Source organism: Panthera pardus, unplaced genomic scaffold (assembly GCF_024362965.1).
Source record: "Panthera pardus isolate Hobbes unplaced genomic scaffold, ASM2436296v1 HiC_scaffold_25, whole genome shotgun sequence".
NCBI classification, from domain to species: Eukaryota; Metazoa; Chordata; class Mammalia; order Carnivora; family Felidae; genus Panthera; species Panthera pardus.
The window spans coordinates 35,011,724-35,033,061 of NW_026526821.1; the positions used below are offsets into that span (position 1 = coordinate 35,011,724).

The 21,338-nt window shown below is 42.0% G+C and overlaps 1 protein-coding gene across 11 annotated transcripts in view; it reads left to right on the forward strand.

The window, feature by feature from the left end:
- The window catches only part of PLCB4 (phospholipase C beta 4), a 420,803-nt gene that overhangs the window by 73,459 nt on the left and 326,006 nt on the right, over positions 1 to 21,338 (forward strand). Inside the window, exon 1 of one of the 11 annotated variants that reach the window (XM_053890425.1) lies at positions 3,780 to 3,898. The exons of the other annotated variants lie outside the window; for them this stretch is intronic. The gene's annotated coding sequence lies outside the window, so the exon portion shown is untranslated. Of the gene's footprint in view, positions 1 to 3,779; positions 3,899 to 21,338 lie in introns of those variants that run through there. 11 annotated transcript variants of the gene reach the window in all.

Below are 21,338 nucleotides of genomic sequence, written 5' to 3' on the forward strand. Positions count from 1 at the left end.
ACTCTGCCTCTCATCACTCATGCCTTTATGTATTCTCCTTATTGACTCTAGACTGGGCCAAAATGCTTTGGTCAATGGGATATTAGCAAGCATGATACAAACAGAGGCTTGATAAACATATTAGGGCTTGTCCTCTGGGAATGCTCCTTCTTAGGAGCCAACCTTGGTTCTTTTTTTTTTTTTTTTAATTTTTTAATGTTTATTTATTTTTGAGAGAGAGAGAGAGAGCACAAGAGCGGGAGGGGCAGGGAGAGAGGGTGACACAGAATCCAAAGCAGGCTCCAGGCTCTGAGCTGTCAGTACAGAGCCCGACACGGGGCTTGAACCCATGAACTGTGAGATCACTACCTGAGGCGAAGTTGGACGCTTAACTGACTGAGCCACCCAGGTGCCCCAACCTTGGTTCTTTATAAAAGCTTAGACTAAATCAGCCATGTGGAGAAAGACCCCAAAGGATGTGAGGCCATCTTGAATGTTCTAGCCCCAATCAAGGTCCCAGCTGAATGTAGCCTATTGAGTGACCTCAGTTATACCACATGGAATAGAATCACCCATGAGCCCAGCCAACCCAGTGAATTGTGAGAAATAATAAATGATCATTGCTTTTGTCACTAAGTCTTATAGTGGTTAGTTACACAGCAGTAGATAACTGAAACCATGCCTTACTTCAAAAGGTCTGTGAAAAAAAGGAATGTTCTGTAAAGATACCCTTGTGCATGTTTTGGTTCATGGAAAACTGCATCTCATACTGTCATAATACCATTGAAAGCACAGGCAGGGAGAGTGGGAGAGAGAGCGTGTGTATGCAGATTGGGGGGTCATTGCTTCTCTCTTTGCAACTGATTGTCATGCATGCAGTATTTTATTTTCATAGAGGAATTACCTAAGAAAGGTATCTTGAGAAGTAATTGTTCTTTTATTTGTTCAGGTCATGGAAGATACAGATAAATATAAAGAAAAGAGCAGTTACCCAGAATCTCACCACCTAGAGGCCAACTTTGGCAAGTTTTTGCATTGTAAAGATAGCATAATAAAAAAAAACTTTACTTGATTCTTCTTTGAAAGCCTAGTGTAAAAATTAGTAAATCAGAGCTAATTGTGAGTGTAGACTCTCTGACACTCTTATGAAAGTGGTTCTTTTTAAAATTTATTTATTTTTTTATTTTAGAGAGAGAGCATGAACAGGGGAGAGGGACAGAGGGGGGTAGAGAGAAAGAGAGAGGGAGAGAGAGAGAAAGAAAGAAGAAAGGAAGGAAGGAAGGAAGAAAGAAAGAAAAAAGAATTCTAGGTAGGCTCCACACTCAGCATGGAGCTCAGTGTGGGGCTCAACATGGGGCTCAATCCCATGACCCTGGAATTATGACCTGAGCCAAAATCCAGAGTTGGACGCTCAACCAACCTAGCCACCCAGGTGCCCCAAAGTGGTTCTACACGTGTACACAGATATACAGGTTCTTGTGCTGGATTGATGGTTCATGATGTCTCACCACCCCATTGTATCATCCATACTACTATCAGATTCTGACTTAGTTCTGCCTACACAACAGTTCTAGACTGCCTCTAGGATGTGGTTCTCAAGAAGGGTGACTTTTCTCCTGAGAAACATCTGGCCATGTCTGGAGAATTACTGACTGTGTTAGGGGTGTGAGGTGCTGCTCTTATCTAGTAAAAGGAAGCCAAGGATCTTGCCAGACATCCTACAGTGCACAGACCGCCCCCCCCCCCCCCAATAAAAAATTATCCAGCTCAAAATGTCAGTAAGTGCTATGGTTGAGAAACCTGGCTCTGGGGTAAGGCCCAAGCTCTTGGCTGTTTTGCCCTTACTGACCTTGCATTTCTGACTTCAGACTTCAGACCTCTCATGCGTTTTCCATATGCAGTTTGAGACAGCCTCCTGTTTTCTTATTGTCTCATCTTTGTGGCTCTTTGCTTATGCTATGCCTGTAGTCTGGAAAACCCTTTCCCCCAAGGTAATTATTTTCTGTGTATTTTATCATTGTGCCTGTACCTACTTCCACTTTTCTAATTATACTGAGTGGCAGTTACTTCTTCAGATCTGTTTTCCCTATAAGCTGGGAGTTAGGGTGAGCTTAGGACCCAGCCACCTGTCTAGTAAATATTTGAGTAAACAAATGGATGTTTGAATAAGACCAGGGAAGAAGGAGCTGAAGCTGCCTGTTTCGGTAGCATTGCTTGACCTACTCTCAGTGAGTTTTCTTTGCCATTGGGTGATTCCTAACTGCAAAGGCACTGCAGACACCAGTTCTCCCTGCTGCACACAATTTTGATGCCCCTGTACTTCCTGGTGTTCTGGTGCTCCTGAGCCCTGTACCTGGCATCAATGTCCGGTTCCAGGTAGGCTTGAAAGAGTAGAGAGGCACCTCAGGCAGGTGAGAAGTGGAGAGATGAAGCTTTGTGCTCCAGATGTCCCCCTGTAAGGACCAGGTCGGGGTGGGGGGTGGTTGAGAAGTGAAGCACTCATTCAAGACACTGTCTTTTGCCTCAAGCCACATTAACATTAACTTAGTATAACGTAGGTCACTTGTTCTGCACTGTTGTGCACATCACTGTCACCTGGGCAGGTTAAAAAACACTGTTGTTGGGGGCACCTGGGTGGCTCAGTCGGTTAAGCATCTGACTTCAGCTTAGGTCATGATCTCATGGTTTGTGAGTTTGAGCCCTGCATTGGGCTCTGCACTGGTGGTGTGGAGCCTGCTTGGGATTCTCCCTCTCTCTCAATCTCTCTCTCTTTCTCTCTCTGCCACTTCCTGTAACTTTCTCTCTCTCTCTCTCTCTGTCTCTCTCAAAAGAAATGTTGTTGGTTGTCCAGCCCCTAGTGATGTTGATGTAATTAGCCTTGGATATGCCCTGGGCTTCAGAAGTTTAAAAAAATTTCCCAGGTAATTTTATTATGCACCCAACTTTGAGAACCACTGATGAAGACAATTAGGTCCATTATAATTACTCGTGCTGACATTTCCAAAGTCCTGTAATAGTTTACTTCTTGGTAATTTTATATTTCTTAACAATTTTGCATTTCAGTATAAATAATAAATTAGTACTTATAACTTTGTTGAAATTTGTAACTGCTATATGGTAATTTAATATCTCGCTTTTTAGTGACATTGTATAGCCTTGTTTTCTTCCTTCTTCCTCCCTCTTGACCTTGAAACTCAGATGAAATATCATAGAGAAGCAGTTGCCATTCTTCATGTTGGAGGAAACTGGAAGGAAGCCATGTTTTTGATAGTTTGCCCACAACGATACAAATTTAGAACTTTTCTCTTGGTTCTTGCTGTGCTTCTCCTGTTTCCAAGATGCACATACTTTGAATTCTTTGTGCCCAAGAGAAAAAGTAGCAAGAGTGTCCATAGTCCCAGATAGTCCTTTCAAGAGGTTCGTGGTTACTTTCAGGTTTTTCATTTCATTACAGATGTAATAGTATATTTGTTATGAATATGTTGGTTAAGAAAGAGAAGTAAACGAGGTTTTGAATACCTTCTTACCATGTTCCCTTCCCATGTCCTCTGCTTCCTCCCCCATTCCTTCCACAAGCTTTTTGTTTGCTTGTCCTATGTTTCCAGATAGTTCTGAGATGAGGTCTTGGTCACCAGTCAGAATGGCCTTGCTCATGACTGGTGGTTGGAATGACTTTTGCCATTATTTTAAATATGGAGGCTAGGAACATGGGCCTCATTCATTCCATGGCACCGCATGTCCAGCACTGAATTTTTGTTTTGTTTTGTTTTGTTTTTGTTTTGATAACCAGTTTGTGAAAGTTCAGGATCCAGTGACTTCTGCCACTGATTAGGTAAGCTCTGCTCTAGGATGGACATGCTGGGCCGAGGCAATAGCTCTCCAGAGAGGGATCCAATCATTCGGAGCCACAGAATTTTAGGTCACTATATTCTGTTTCGTTTCAAGAGGGAATGTGGGGGCAAGAAGACATTGTCAAGATGATATAGATAGCACAGCCATCCCATTCCTGTTTTTCTGTTTAATAAAACTAAAGCTGAGAGCCATTTCTTAATTCAACAGTTGATTATTGTGTGTGGAATGCCCTAGGTCTGTCTCCCTCTCGTGGAGGTGCCGCTGGGTATAGGGAATGAGGAAGTGAAATGATTTGCCCCAGGAGACACATGAAGTTACAGCAGGAGCAGAACTACAAAGCCAGTCCCTATTTATTTTCTGAGGTATTACTTTATAAAAAATTTCCAGTCTTGATGTTTTTGTAGGTGTATCCTATAATAGACATTTATACAAGATTTATGAGTTTGAAAATAATTGACTATACGTATGCTGTCAAATCTAGGAAATTTCATTTAAAATAGGTATCTAATAGCCACTTGGTTGATAGATTAAATTCTTAGTTTCTGAAAGTTATTTTCTTTATGATGATGCAAAATTCCTTTGGCTTTTTGTGAAAATACACCAAAGAATGGAATTTAGTGTCCATTCAAGTAATGGGCCTCATTATTTATATCCCTTTTACTGCTGCAAATCCTTAGCAAACTTTAAAATTGGACAAGAAACTTAAAGGACTTTATATGAGTTCATTTGACAGATGAGGATATTGGAGGCCTGGGAAGGTGGTTATTTCCGAGGTTCACAGAGCTAGTTCAAAGCCAAGTCAGAGACTTGCAAGTCATATTTTTTACTTCAAGTTCAGTATGTTTTTTTCTTTGGTGCAGAGTAAAGTAGGCAGAGTCTGTATCACACACATGCACGTGCGCATAACTCTTACACGTTCTTTATGGCGAGTCTATTCCAAGAGGGGTGGGTTATGACTCACGCATTGTCTTAGGTGCTTCTCCCAAAGCTGGCCTGAGACAGGGATTGGAGCGCAAGTAGCAGTCTCCGGAGGTAGTCCCTGGAGGCAGGAGTGGGGGAGTGGGGCAGTGAGATAAGGAAGGAAATGCAGCCAGTGTCGGATGTGCTGACAAGCTGATTCCACTCAAGGCAACTAAGAAGACTGCTGTTTGCTGGAGACTGTAGAATATACTTCACAGTAGTCCTCTGGAGGGGGCGGGGGGGAGGATCTGGGCTATTTATTTACCAATTCTTATGTCACACTCTGCGGGTTATTCCTGGAGGTCTTAACTCCCAGCCACTTCCTGCTGTAAGGTCTCTTTGATGTGCTTGGGGACTAACACAAACGGAATGTAGAGAGGTGACTCCTGCATGCCCAGAAAGAAATGGGAATGGATGTAAGTGGAGCGTTTGCGCATGCCATGTGATTCTATCAAACACCATGTCTTGGCTCTTTGTTCTTTCCATCTATACTCCTAGTGCTGTAGTCTGGGAAGGATGGGGCTGAGAAGTAAGTACCGATGAGGATTCTGGCTGTGTTGGCTTTACTCTGTTTGCCCTTCCAGGTCCACTCTCCATTTTCTCTGGCCTGCTGTTGTCCCCCAGGGGGAATGTCGTGTGCTGCCTTGGTGGGTTACCCTGCCCTCTGGCTTCTGGTCGCATTCATGCATCTGGCGGCTGTTGCGGGAGATTGCAGGGGGAGGACCATGAGGTTGGCCTGTTCATTCCTCCAGGTCTCTTCTTGCCATTGGGCTGATGGCTGCCTCTATGGCCCTTCTGGAAGCCATAGTCCGTCAGATGGCCCTCTCCTATAGTTCCTCTACTTTCTCTGGGTCCCTATAGCTCTGTCCTCATACCCCTTCAGGCCTAGGGCACTTCACATTCCCTGGCTGTCTTCCCTCCACCCCACCCTCAAATAATCCCTTATTAAACGCCATCAGTTGTGTCCTGTGAGTGTTCCATCTGTTTCCAGCTAGGACCCTGACTGAGATACCATCTTTGAAGACTTTGCTCTCTAGACAGAATTGGATGAGATGAAACAGCCAGAGATGTTATGAAGATATAACATAATGAAGTGTAAATTGTACTTGAGCCCTAAGGACACTCAGCATGTAGGATGCATTAACAAAAGAAGGGGTACTTATTAAAGAAGACATTTTTGGAGGGGTGCCTTAGGTTGTAATTAATCATCTTTTTTTTTTTTTTTTGTCTGCTCTATGGGTAGTTCTGTTTGAGTAGTGAATTGAAAATTAGAAGTTCTACCTTATTATGACCATGTGTGCAGTTAATTATAATGTATTTGACTCTATAAGGTGGAATAATATGTAATTCACACAAACAGAAGGGTGAAATGGATCTATCCATCTGGAAATTTCAGAATTCTCTCATGTATTCTAATTTTAGATAAGTACATCTTTCCCTCTTAATTCCTTATATTTCTTATCCCTCTAATGGGTTATAATCCATTTTTTGGAGAGTTTTTAAAAAACCTCATGTGAAAGGCATTTCAGGCTGCTTAGAATAAGGCACTATAATGGCAGAAAGCACTCACTCCGTACATATTTACATAGGGCCCCTTGTGATTTAGGCACTTTGCTAAGCACCATGGAGTTAATAATGAATAGTATTTGATCACCGCTTTCAAGGAAATCACAGTGTAGTTGGAAAAATAGAAGTTCAACCAAATAATTATGATAACTATTTTAAGTATTATAGGCATATCAGAAGATTGTGTGTACCTAAATGAGGGTGTAGGCAGGAAAAGGCAGAGAGGTTGGTGAGTGTTGGATAATGCTTCATAGAGCAGGTGATATTGAGCTGGGTCTTAAAGGATGATAGTGGGCTCACCAGGGAGAGAAGGGGAGGAATGGTATGAAAAGAGGTGTGGAATTTCCTGGTGGGTCGGAGAATTAGTGACGCATAGGATTATTTGGCCAAGTGCTGGTGGCCTTTGGAGAGGTGCCTGGACTCGAGGCCAAGGGACAGAATAGTTACCTAATCCTTACCACTCATCATTTAAAATAATAGACAGCACATACGCTTTAAAAACATAAGGAATGAAGGCAAAACAAAACAAAAATAATGACTTTAAGAACCTTAACATATTGCTAGACCTCAAGGAGCACATGTTCTAAATACAGAGCAATGCGTGTTTTTAATTTGCGAGTGTCTCAGAGTCAGGGGACAGACTCATTGATACCTTCTCTCAGTGTGTGCCTTTACTCAGATTTGTAGGCACTTACACCAAATTTATCACTATAGACTCTCCTTGCATCACTTTAGAATTACCTGAAATATGGAAATATGATGGGTTATTTGGAAATATCGTGGATTATCTTTTCAATTACTAATGATTATATTACCATCTGTAGTCTACAGTCACCTGTTCAGTAGAACATATCTGACACCTTTATTTACCGTAAGAGATACTTGAACCTTATTCCTTCTAATTATTCTAGTCTCTAAAATTTGAGGAATAAGTAATCTTGATACCCTAAGGCAGGTAGTTGGTGAAGACTTACCAGTTCTACACAATGAATTTCTGAGTGCTGCTTACTAAGTCAGACACAGATCAACAAGAATTCCTTTGCAGAGCATGAGCAAAATGGTGACTAAAATACATGGGTGTGAGGGTAGAAACCTTTGTGGATAGAAATCCTTTAAACTGGTTATGTTAAAGGTCATTTTATTGTCAAGAAATTGAGCTTCATGAATTACAAAGAGAGGAACAAAGTCCAGTGAAGTGTCAGGAATGCAGGTGGGAAGGTCCAGAATGAAGCTTGATCTCCCTGTCCGACAGGGGCTGTCTCTGCTTTTCTTTGTATATCTGCTTTACTCTTTCTTACTCTTACTCACTACCTTGCTGTATATCTGTTTTAGTTATGTCTTGCTTTGTAACAATTACGCCTGAACGTACTGGCTTCAAACAACAACCACTGTTTGGTATCCCTCAGAAGTCTGGGCTGAATGGGCTCTCCTGAGCAGTTCTTCTGCTTTGTGTGGTATTGGCTGGGGCTGCAGTTATCCAAGGGCTCAGATGAACTGGAATCCTCAGGGTGACTCTCTCCCAGGGCAGGCAGAGGATGTTGGCTCTAGGATGGGAGTTCAGCCAGCACGCCAACTGGAGTACCTCAGTTCTCTTCTGTGTAGCGTCAGCCAGTGGGGCTTGGGCTTCCCACAGCATGGAGGCTGGCTCTGAGGAAGGAGCGTTACAAATGTGCAAAAGCAGAAATTGCCAGGGCCCTTAAGGCCAGGCCGCAGAAGTCCCAGCTGACTGCTCCCACTGCATTCTATTGGTCAAAGCAGTCATGGGGCCAGTTTCTCGGAGAGGGGAAATAGACTTGACCTGTAAATGGGAAGAGTGACAATTTACACTCAGGGTTTTTGTTTGTTTGTTTGTTTTTGTTTTTCACATAGTTCAACGTGACTAACATGTCCCTCCACTCTCACTATTCATGGAAACTTTTTAGTTCCATGTTTATCATCATTTGGCTGTAGTGTCATCTGTGTCTTAAGAACTCCCAAGTTCAAATGCTCCAAAGTTCGCATGCTCCAAGGAAACATTCATATTGGTTGTTAGTGGTCCAGTCATATGAGAGGGCCAATGGCCTTATGTTACTAAGTCTTTTCTTTGAGGGACTGGGGGTGGGGGGTGGGTTTTCACTAAGGAACTGTGGTCAGAGTAGGCAGTGGCAGGTGAGTAGAGAACATTTGGACACCAAGAATTATTTTATTTTATTTTATTTTTTAACGTTTATTCATTTTTGAGAAAAAGAGAGAGACAGAGCATGAGTGGGGGAGGGGCAGAGAGACAGGGAGACAGAATCCGAAGGAGGCTCTAAGCTGAGCTGTCAGCACAGAGCCTGACACAGGGCTCGAACTCACGAATGGTGAGAGATCATGACCTGAGCCAAAGTCAGATGCTTAACTTACTGAGCCACCTAGGCATCCCATTGGACACTGAGGATTTGAAGGAAGTCTTGGGGACTGCTCATTTCTCTGAGGCTAGAGATTTCTTTCCGTGTTCCACAAAGCTTTACTTGACCTACCTCTGCCTTCTAACTTCTTGAGCCATTCTCTCCCTGCTTTGCCCCCCCTCCACCTTTCTTCTTTTTTTTGAAGTTATTCCAGTACACCACTCTCCCTCCTGCCCTGGTGTCCTTCCATGTCCCCGTGACAAGAAGTCTCTTTTCTTTCCTCCCATCTGTCATTTAACGTTTAGTTTACTCTTCAGATCTCAGCTCAAGTATCACTTCCTCAGGGGAGCATAGAACCCTTTGGATTAAGTCTCATCCTCTGTTCCATCTCTGTTTCCTTCGTTGCACTAATTCTAGTTTGTGATTTTATGCCTGTGTGGCTACTTGATCACCATCTGCCTCCCACTGTAGATGCCAGAAGGTAAAGGAATGTGTCTGTCTTCCTCAGGGCCACAGTGGCTGCACATGGCTCACATAAGGTCCTGGCAAGTTATTTGCTGTTTGCATGCATTAAAAATGGGAGGTGGTTACCTTGAAGAAGTAAGGATTAAAAAGGGAGAGAATCTTTATCTTGATGAGAGAAGTTAAGAGTAGCCTGTTTTGGGGACTAAAAGGATGTAATTTCTCAGGGAGTCCCCCTGCAGTAGTGATTTGTGAGTCAGTGAAGCCCTGTCATTAAGAACATACTGGTGGAGGCTACATGGTAGTTTCTGAGATGCAGCAGGAATTCCTGCCCAGAAATAGACCCTACGTGTCTGATTACATGCCAACTTCATTTTCTTTTTGCTTCTGCCACCACGTGGCCCTAGTTCTATACCCAGAGAGCTCAGTGATGGCCATATTTTGTGACTGGGACCAGAACTGCTCATTCCATTCCTGTTTACTCTTCCATGAAGCCAGGATCTTGTTTGATTATAAGTCAGAGATCGGTGAGATTATCACTTGGGATATGATGTGCCTATGAACGTAATCTCCACAAGATAACCCCAGCCGTAACTTCTCGTCCAGTTCTTCGGGGGCACAGTATCTAAGAACAAGTTAGTGGAATGATCAACATGGCAGAAGAAAAACAGAGAGAGTAAGAAATAACAGACACTTTTAGCCAAAGATTCTGTCCTTTGAATTCTAGGGCTTTTCAATTCCCCACGTTCAGAGATTGAGATAAAGAGTAGGAGAATATTGTCTCAGCTAATTTATTTCACTCGAATAATTGAATTCAGTAAATATACAATGAACACTATGTATATGTATCAATAGAGGTGTGAAAACAGATACAAGTTGGTGTATGACCTTGAAGTTTACTCCTAGCCAGGAGATAGGGCATGTATCTGAGACATGAGGTCCTAATAAAAGGGTTGTGATAGGACCTGGATGGGGGCTGGATTAGTTAGGGGCATTTTTATAGAGGGGGCAGAATTTGAGCTAGTGTCCATGGACTAGAAGATTTAAGAAAGGTTGCACAGAAAAGGGAGAGAGAGGGCATTATTGGCTGGGAAAGCGCACATATGAAAGTTAAAAGTGCAAGAAGGAGGGGTGTCTGGGTGGCTCAGTTGGTTAAGTGTCTGACTTTGGCTCAGGTCATGATCTCGCGGTTTGTGAGTTCGAGCCCCACGTCAGGCTGTGTGCTGAGAGCTCAGAGCCTGGAGCCTGCTTCGGATTCTGTGTCTCCCTTTTTCTGCACTTCCCCCCCCCCCCTTCAAAAATATTTTATTTTTGAAGTGCAAGAATGAGCAAGAATGTCTCTTCACACTCCAGAGGCAGTCGAATTCCTGTTGGTAGGGACCAGAGATCAGAGAACAGAGGACTATGGCAAGATCTATAGCCATTGGGTGAGACCCTTGGAGGCCAGGGTGCAGGGAGTGAACCCTTGTAGTCAGGGTAAGTCACATCATAAAACCCGTACTTTCAGAATATTATTTTGACGACAGCCAGCAGGGTGCTTTTGGTGAGAGAGAACTTGGAACCAGCAAGGCTACCTGTGAGATCGTAGGGGTTGGCACCCGAGGGCTGGCAATAGGAACTGAGAGGGAGGGAAGTGCACAAAATAGGGTCAGAGGAAGAACTGGTAGAGTTTCATATCTGGATTCACAGTGGGGAAGACAAAAGAGGGAAGAAACAAAGGGACGCCAACCCTGAATGAATGGAACCAAGACCATGGCTGGGAGTAGATGGTCATGCTGAGGTTGAGTGGACCAGAGGAATGCAGTGTCCTGGAAGCTGGGGCAGGTAACTGTGGGTCAGTTGAAAGATAAAGACTGGAGATAGCAATTAGTGCATCATCAGACCTGTTGGAGTAAATAAACACAGTGAACACAGATTTGGGCTTTGGACATTTTAACTCAGAAAATATAAAACTTTACCTTCAAATACTGAAATCCAGTTCATCAGTAAATTGTTTGTTCTGAATTCAAAACATATCTCAAATATAATCCGATTCTGTTCCCTTCATCACTACCTCTGGTGCCATCATCAACCTCCTTCACCTGGATTGTGCTGTAGACTCCAAGCTGGTCTCCTTGCTTATGTCCTTGCCCTCCTGCAGTCCATTCTCAAGACCGCAACCCAAGTAAGTGATCCTCTTAATAGAAGTCAGGTCCCGTTGCTCTGCTCCTAGCCTACAGTGGCTTCCTACCTCATTCGAAGCATAGGCTACAGCCCTTATAATGGCCTTCAAGGCCTGGCATGACCCCTTCCATTTTATCTGTGACATCATCCATTACTACTCTCCCTTATCCACTCCATGCTGGCCACCCTTGCCAGCTGCCGTTCCTCACACGCCCCCAGACACATCTCCCGCAGGACCTCTGTGCTCTCCCCTTGCCTGGGAAGCTCTTCTCCGTATCTGTAGGTCTGTAGGACATCTTCCCTTACTTCCTTCAAATCTTTGCTGACTGGGCCCTTCCTTTACCCTCCTGTTTAATGGTAGGGCCCTTCCTTTACCCTCCTGTTTAATGGGGACTCTGGTCCCTTTCTCTACTTTTGCCTCTTTCTTCTGTAGGCTTCAGTATCTCCTGGTGTCCAGACTATGTACTTATTTGGGTATTGTTGGTCTACCCCAGAATGGAAGTTGCATGGGAATAGGGATTTCTGTCCATATTGTTCACTGTGGCATCCTCAGTGCTTGGTACCCAGTAATCCTTTGTTAAGTGAATGAACAAATTCTGCTAGCAGCTTCTGGTTTTGAATCTTGAGATTGGTTGCCAGTCACTTTTGTCTCTATATCCAGGGATATCAATAAATGTTGACCAAGTGCATGGAACCAGAAATAGGAAATCTTAACGTTTTGCATTATCTAGTTTCAGAAATTTCCTCTGCTAGATGGGCTTTTTGAAAAGTGAAGGGGGGAGGGGTGTAGAAGAATAGTTTTGCTTCATTTAGCTGAGCTTCCACTTTAGGCTTCAGAAGTCACATGGCAGTTTGGCATTTCTTTCATTATTACTACAATTATTAATTGGATGCTATTTAAAAAGTTGGCCCTTAAATGCTCTGCTGATGTTTTAGGAGATTATGCTATACAGGGCACAGAAATTGCTGGGGCTGACCGTATTCATGGCCAATTAAGGAACAGCATTGGCAAGAAGCTCAGGGTGGATTTGGTTGTGCCTTGTGGGAGTCCTGGTGGCAATGGTTCGTGGTCTCTGGGAAGCAGCTGCCTGACCTCCCTTCTGCAGAGGGGATCTGGGTTTGGTTACCTGGTTGGTGCTTTTTATTAAAAAAAGAGAGAGAGTAAAAAAAAACCTTGAGTGGTTTAAAGTTGGGGGCGGTTAAAGAGAGAAAGGGAAGAATAAAGTAACGAAATGACTATTTGGGAGCACTTGCTTGAAAAGTGCCTCTGAAGTTCGCTTTTTGTTTTATTTGATATCACTTTCATCTCTTCCCAGGGGATGCAGATGTCTTTTGAAAGAATGCATGCAGAAAAACAGGGTGTAGGAGGCAGAAATGAATTCTTGAAAGTTTAACAGGCTTCCAAAGGACAGAGCTGCTCCAAGAAGCTGGGCTGTTAACACATCTTTAATGTTGAGATATGGGAGAATCCACTAGGGTGTTCCTTATTGCCACCACTGATTCAGTTTATGACAGAACTAAATGGCCAGGTTCTTATTTATATTTTTAGTGGGACTATTTAAGAGTTCAGACAGTAGGGAAAATAGCACAAAGGAACTTGATAAACAGCAACAGCAGATTATGACTTTGCCTAACTTGAGGGTTAAAACAATCCATGGAAAATTGTTTTGGATATTTCTAGCTCGTGACAATACTGTACATCCCTTGTTTTCAAATATAGGGTCTATAAGGAGTCAAAAGAAAGTTCAAATAAAATGAAAGCCCAGAGAACAAGGCTGTATACACACACAGCCAAAAGATCATCCATGTGACATTCCCTAAGATTACTGAATGGTGTCAGTTGGCAGGATGTTTAAATCAATGGCAGAGCTATTTTCCAAGTTCTGCCTAAAAGTGCCAGAGGAATAGTGGGTATTTGGTCTGGAGTAGAAAGCCATGTGAGAAGAATCATCAGAGACAAGACTTTTTTATTGACTTCAAAGTTTCTTATCTGTGTCTGCATTAATTTCTGCCCCCATTGAAGAGGACAACTCATGGAGTAACAAAGCTCATGAACTTGGTGTCCAAGGTGAAAGTGAATGAGAAACAAAATATCTGGAGAGTTTTGTGATGGGAAGCAGGAAATCTGACCCAATGAAAGCTCTCTCCTGCATCTTCATTTGCTACATCAGAGAAGTCACATTCATTATATAGTGCAGTTCTTGGAATGAGTCCTTCACTTTCAACAAATGGGTTAATAAACTGTTTATCTTCAAAAAGTGAAAGTTACATCTTCAGATGTTCTGTGAGTAGGAAGAGAAAGGCACTACTGCATCCTACTTTTTTTTTTCTTCTGATTATCTATATTTTTGACAAATGCCTTCACTTCAAACAATGTGGGTCTGTATTAATTCTAGATTGATAATGATCAGTCTTATCCAGCTGATGATGGTTATCAACGTTCTTTTTTACCTTCTTTCCTCAGCTATTGCCTAATGTTTGTAATTATATTTCCTTGATGTTGGGCAGAGGAGAGGATGAGAGAGGATACAGCAAAAATCAGCCTTTTGTATTCAGTGGCCCATCCTGCTTGTTCATTTCCCCACTCATGCATCCACACATGAGCCCATGCGATATTCATTGGCATTATATTGGGCTCTGGATCTAAGATGGAATAAGCTAGGATCTTTTCCATGAAGCAATCTAGATCCAGTGATAGGCATTTGTATATTATCATGTAAATTCTATTATGGTAGGGTCTTGCCATCTGTTCTTGGGTGTTTCGGCGAAATTTTCCAGGCAGAAGTGCTGTCTCCATTGATGCATGAAGGATGAATTGAAGTTAGCTGGATTAATTCTGTGTGTTTGGCCTTGGGTGTGGTGAAGAGATAAGGAGGAGTCTCTAGCAGAAGAAACTCCACCTTCTAGAGGTCACATTTTATGTGAGGGTTGTGTTTCTGAAGTCTTTGCAAATTCAGAACTCTCATAATTCAAGAATAATCCTGACAAAAGATGGTGGGTATTTCTGGTTATCAGCTAATGTGGCGCCACCCTGTGGCCACTCTGTAAACAGAGTTTAGCGTTCCCTAGGTCCAGTCAGCTTCGAAATGATAAATCTCCAAGAATGTTAATGTTTTGTGTGGATTTAACATTAATTCAAATTAATGAGAGACCATATGATTGCTATTATAGCATATTATTTCAAAGCTGCACAGTTCAAGTTCACATCAAATAACACCAAATTCTGGAGACTTTCAGAGCATTGGCTCATGGCCCATGTGATGGAATTGAAAGTAGTTCATGGATAGTATGTACACCTGAGAGTAGGGGTAAGAAAGAAAAGCGATAGAGGGGAGGAAGAGATTATCAAAGGCTTGTGAACCATGATAGGGGAGCCTCTGAAGAATGTTCAATGGCAGGTCAGCATTAGGCTTTTGTTAAAGTTTGAATCATGAGAAAGTTGATATTAGACTAAGGATATATGGGTTTCAGATATTTTTGGAACATTCCCCTCATTTCTCATTAGACTTTGGATATAAACAATAAAAGCTTTCATGATTTCGAAGTGCCTTTAGGTTCTTGTTTTGTTTATTGTTTTGTTTTTGAAGTGTTCGTTAACTGTCTTGGAAGGGACCATAAAATACGTGGCCTAATAACTAGCAAGAAGGGTGGATAGAAGCTCAATCCAGATGTGGGATCTGAGACTGGGGTGGGGGGGGATTTTCTTAGCACATCACACTTGTGGTAAAATACGTTGGGGAAAACATGAATTAGACAAAGTTAAATACATTTATTTACTGTGGGACCACTTAGAGCCTTAAAGGCATTAATTGAGTGTTATGAACCGCTAATATAAATTTTAGGTACGCGGTGTATCCCAGACTTGTTTCATCACTAAAGAACCTTTGATCTGGAAACAGTCATTCCATTCCATCTGGTATCCAAAGAATGTGTATCAGTTATCTACTGCCACAATAATGCTGTGTAACAAGGAACTACAAAATATAAAACCTCAGTAGAACACAATAGTAAAAATGTATTTAGCTTACAAGTTGGGGGTTCAGCTAATCTCACATGTCTGTGGTCAGCTGTGGGTTGGGCATGTAGCTCCTCTGATATTAGCTGTCTTTGCTCCCATGTCTGGAGCCTCCGCTGGCTGTTGACTGATCTAGGATGGCTTTAGGGAGACTCAGATGACTCATCTCTGCTACATAGGTGTCTCATCATCAAGCACATTAGACCTAGCATGTTATCCTGGCCATGACAAAGGAGCAAGAATGAGAAATAGCCCAGTAGTATATGCACTTTTCAAGCATTTGCTTGTATGATGTTTGCTGATATCTTGTTGACCAGAAAAGTTCACATGACTGGTCCCAGAGTGGGAGGGCACTACAAGGTTACATGGCAGAAGGTGTAGATACAGGAAGGGAGAATAATCATGCTCTTTTGGCAATCAGACTACCTGAGAACCCAACTTGAGAATTGCTAGGTGAGATCACAGTCAACTGAGAGCAAGGAATGAGGTCAGATTGTTTCTCAATGCCATGGCCACAGATTGTACTTTTAATTTTGATAAGCAGTCTCCCCAGCAGATGTCCAGGCCATGTCAAGTGAGAGTTCATCTGGTTCTGCACAGGACTTTTATTATCTTTCTGTGGAATCATTTCAGGGCTGAAAGGATTGTGGACATTATTAGCTCCTTCTGGTTGCATCATGTTGGAAATGAGGAAACAGAGGCCCAGAGAAGTTAATTGACCAAACTAAATCCACACAGCTACCTAGAAGCAAAGCTGAGCCTTGAACCCAGATCCTCCCTCAAGCTATTTGGGTTTTAATTACCTCAAAGTAGGTTTTTTTATGGGGGGGGGGAGGGGCAAGGCAAAATGGGGTTGGAAGGGACCAACATTTCTTCACAATCTTTATGAACAAATAACATTCCTTCTGGAGGGACTAGAGCATAAATAATTTTTAAAATAGATGTTAGAGGTCTTCAGAGGGGCAAAGTGGATACTTAAACCCTGAGTGGTTGCTGACTGTTGTGACTGGGGATCCATGTTTTTGGAGGAAAAGTTGGAGATGGAAGAAAAATTTGAAGTGGGAAGGGGCCCTCGATTGGATAAGTCATTTCACTTATCAGAGCCTGTTTCCCACCTGTGAACATTAGAAAAGAAGAGCAAAATATGGAATGCTTCACAAGTTTGCACAGGGTCCATGCTAATCTTTGTATCACTCCTGTGTTACTATCTGTGCTGCCGAGGAATCTTGGAGATTCCTGGTAATGTGTTTTCATTTTTGGGAGTTTTTCTCTCTTCCGCCTCCCTCCCTCCCCCCGAGAATTTCTGCTGCATCAGACAGAAGTCAGCAGAGGACTTCTGAGAAGAGAGGAAAGAATTTGTGTTCTGGCTCCTACTTTGTCAGACAGCAGATAAAATCGTGAAGGCATATCTAGCCTTCCAGAATAGAGCTACATTAACACCTAATTTAGCTCACAGTGGCGGGGAACAATTCATTCTACGTTAAGTAAGATCTTGATCATGAAATTCTACCCATTTAAGCATTGTCCAGTAAACTTGCTATTTTTATGATGGAAATGCTTTCAGAATGTTACATCTATTCCCCAGATTTACTGAACAGAATCACTGAAACTTCTCAGCATCATTTTTTTCAGACCACAGTGATTGAACTGTGCAGTAATTAAGCAGTGCGCCTTGTAAAGGGCTGTGTAAGTGAGTCATTATTGCTGTTATTGTTTGCTTGGGGGCTGCTGAGGATGTAGGTCGTGGGCCTGCCATGAAAGTAGGTTTTGATAGATCTGCTTTGTATTTTCTTTTCAGAGTGTTTCTCTATACTACCTCATTGCCAGTTGATGTTTAGGCTGTATTTTCGGGCTGCTCAAACACAAGAGTTGTTCTTAGATCTACTCCTTGACCATCTTCTGTTCTCCATGCTACAGGGCACCATGTTTCCCGAGCTCCCTGGCTGCCTGGTGTGCAAGGGGAGACAGAAGGGTATCTCTCCTTGTTTCTCTCTGTTTATTTGGTATCTCTAGGAACAGCTGTGTGTCTCTTGCCCAGCTTCTGCCCCCACCAGACTGCCCTCCGGCTCTTCCACAGCAACCTGTGCTGCTGTTCTAGTCTTGGCCAGTTGGGCCCAGTCTCCTGGCTTTCAAAACCCCACTTCCTTCCCTTATCCCTCTGGCCTACACAAGCTAGCAGCACCCCATGGTTGCTGATGTCCAGGCTGCCTCTCTGTTCCCTCTGTGGCCTGTCAGCCATTCTGTCACTCTGAAACCCATCCCTTGGTTTGAAAAATGTAAAGTAGCTTGTGTTACCTGGTTGTCTTTGAGAAGTTCATGGAGGTTGTTTTCTGTCACAACTCTCTCATTCTAATTCACTTATTGCGGTCTACTGTGAGGACAAAGAAATGCAGACTCCAGCGACCAGTAGAGCAGAATGATTTATAGCCTGGGCTCATGGCATCAGAATGCTTGGGTTCAAATACCAAGGCTGTGTAACTCTGGGCAAGTTTCTCAACCTCTCTGAGACTCACTTTTTTTTCATCTGAAGAATGGAAGTAATTAAAGTCCCTGTGCCAGGGCACCTGGCTGGCTCTGTCAGCAGACCATGCAACTCTTGATCTTAGAGTCGTGAGTTCAAGCCCTACGTTAGGCGTGGAGCCTGCCTAAAAAAGAGAGAGAAAAAATAAAGTCCTTATGCTTTCTCCTTAGATCAACACCTAAGAAGGAGAAAGGAAGGATCTGGGACTGGGGAAGAGGGAGAAGTTGAGTTGCAAGCCCATCTTAACAGAAGCCTTAGACCCCAGAGTAGCTCAGAGTAGTGCTTGAGCTTGGATGGAACAGCTTTCTTCAGCTGAGGGCTGTTGTCTGTGTTGTGCCTGCAGGATTGGCAGCAGTGGGGAAATCAGCTCTTTAGTTCTAAAGTGCGGATCTTGTTATCACATTGTAGTGTCTATGGCACATCTCCGGGTGTGTAATTGTGAAAGAGAAATAATTAATCCACAATGAGTGTATTGCCCGGTGCCCAGGGCGTGGTGAACGCTCAATCTTATCATTATTAAGAAGTTAAATATAGCCAGTAAATGGACTTTACAATGTCTAGTTTAGCTCTTCAGAGTTTTTAGTGACTTCCTTGCTGTGACTCTATCCTAGAGGGTCCCGACGAGCTAGGTAAGTGGTCTGTGGATAATAGTGTTCTATGGCTTCTACATACACACAGTTACCACCATTAGACTTTTATATTAATGGTGGTAAGATTTTAAACCATGGCTTATGTATAGGTCCTTAAATCTTTTTCTTTTTTCTTTCTTTCTTTCTTTCTTTCTTTCTTTCTTTCTTTCTTTCTTTGCTACTGTCACATACTTTTATTTTTTTAATTTAAATCCAAGTTAGTTAACATATAGTTTAATAATAATTTCAGGAGTAGAATTTAGTGATTCACCACCTACATACAATACCCAGTGCTCATCCCAACACGTTTCCTCCTTAATACTCCTCACCCCTTTAGCCCTTCCCTACTAACACCCACCAGCAACCCTTAGTTTGTTCTCTGTATTTAAGAGTCTCTTATGATTTGTCTCCCTCTCTGTTATTATATTATTTTTGCATCCATTATGTTCATCTGTGTTGTATCTTAAATTCCACATGTGAGTGAAATAACATGGTATTTGTCTTTTTCTGACTTTTTTCACTTAGCATAATACACTCTAGTTCCAGCCACATTATTGTAAACAGCAAGACTTCATTCTTTTTTTTATCGCTGAGTAATATTCTATTTTATATATATATATATAAAATATATATATATTTTGGATATATAAATATTGGATATTTGGGCTCTTTCCATACTTTGCCTGTTGTCAGTAGTGCTGCTATAAACATTGGGGTTCATGTGCCTCTTCGAATCAGCACTCCTGTATCCTCTGGATAAATACCTAGTAGTGCAATTTCTGGCTCATAGGGTAATTCTATTTTTAATTTTTTTTATATATGAAATTTATTGTAAAATTGGTCTCCATACAAAACCCAGTGTTCATCCCAGCAGGTGCCCTCCTCAATGCCCATCACCCACCTTTCCCTCCCTCCCACCCCCCATCAATCCTCAGTTTATTCTCAGTTTTTAAGAGTCTCTTATGGTTTGGCTCCCTCCCTCTCTAACTTTTTTTTCCCCTTCCGCTCCCCATGGTCTTCTGTTAAGTTTCTCAGGATCCACATAAGAGTGAAAACATATGGTATCTGTCTTTCTCTGTATGGCTTATTTCACTTAGCATAACATTCTCCAGTTCCATCCACGTTACTACAAAAGGCCATATTTCATTCTTTCTCATTGCCAAGTAGTATTCCATTGTGTATATAAACCACAGTTTCTTTATCCATTCATCAGTTGATGGACATTTAGGCTCTTTCCATAATTTGGCTATTGTTGAAAGTGCTGCTAGAAACATTGGGGTACAAGTGTCCCTATGCATCAGCACTCCTGCATCCCTTGGGTAAATTCTAGGCAGTGCTATTGCTGGGTCATAGGGTAGATCTACTTTAAATTTTTTGAGGAAACTTTATACCATTTTCTAGGGTGGCTATACCAGTTTGCATTCCCACCAGCAATGCAAAAGGGTTTCTCTTTCTCCACATCCTCGCCAACATCTGTTATTGCCTGAGTTGTTAATTTTAGCCATGCTGACAGGTGAAGGTGATATCTCATTGTGGTTTTGATTTGTATTTCCCTGATGATGAGTGATGTTGAGCATTTTTTCATGTGCCTGTTAACCATCAGGATGTCTTCTTTGGAAAAGTGTCTTTTTTATGTCTTTTCCCTATTTCTTCACTGGATTATTTATTTTTGGGTGTTGAGTTTGATAAGTTCTTTCTAGATTTTGGATACTAACCCTTTATCTGATATGTCATTTGCAAATATCTTCTTCCATTCCATCAGTTGCCTTTTAGTTTTGCTGATTGTTTCCTTCACTGTGCAGAAGCTTTTTATCTTGATGAGGTCCCAATAGTTCATTTTTGCTTTTGTTTCCCTTGCCTCCAGAGACATGTCAAGTAAGAAGTTGCTGCAGCTGAGGTCAAATAAGTTGTTGCCTATTTTCTCCTCTAGGATTTTTATGGCTTCCTGTCTTAAGTTTAGGTCTTTCATCCATTTTGAGTTTATTTTTGTGAATGGTGTAAGAAAGTGGTCCAGGTTCATTTTTCTGCATGTCACTGTCCAGTTTTCCCAACACCATTTGCTGAAGACACTGTCTTTTTTCCATTTGGTATTCTTCTCTGCTTTGTCAAAGATTAGTCGGCCATATGTTTGTGGGTCCATTTCTGGGTTCTCTATTCTGTTCCATTGATCTGAGTGTCTGTTTTTGTGCCAGTACCATACTGTCTTGATGATTACAGCTTTGTAATGCATTTTGAAGTCCCAGATTGTGATGCCTCCAGCTTTGGTTTTCTTTTTCAGAATTGCTTTGGCTATTCGGGGTCTTTTCTGGTTCCATGCAAATTTTAGGATTGTTTGTTCTAGCTCTGTGAAGAATGCTGGTGTTCTTTTAATAGGGATTGCATTGAATATGTAGATTGCTTTGGGTAGCATTAACATTTTAACAATATTTGTTCTTCCAATCCATAAGCGTGGAATGTTTTTCCATTTTTTTGTGTCTTCTTCAATTTCTTTCATAAGCTTTCTATAGTTTTCAGTGTATAGATTTTTCACCTCTTTGGTTAGCTTCATTCCTTGGTTTTTATGGTTTTTAGTGCAATTGTAAATGGGATTTATTCCTTGATTTCTCTTCCCGTTGTTTCATTATTCATATATAGAAATGCAACCGATTTCTGTAAATTTATTTTATATCCTGCGACTTTGCTGAATTCATGGATCAGTTCTGGCAGTTTTTTGGTGGAGTCTTTTGGGTTTTCCACATAGAATATCATGTCATCTGTGAAGAGTAAATGTTTGACTTCCTTCTTGCCAATTTGGATGCCTTTTATTTGTTTGTGTTGTCTGG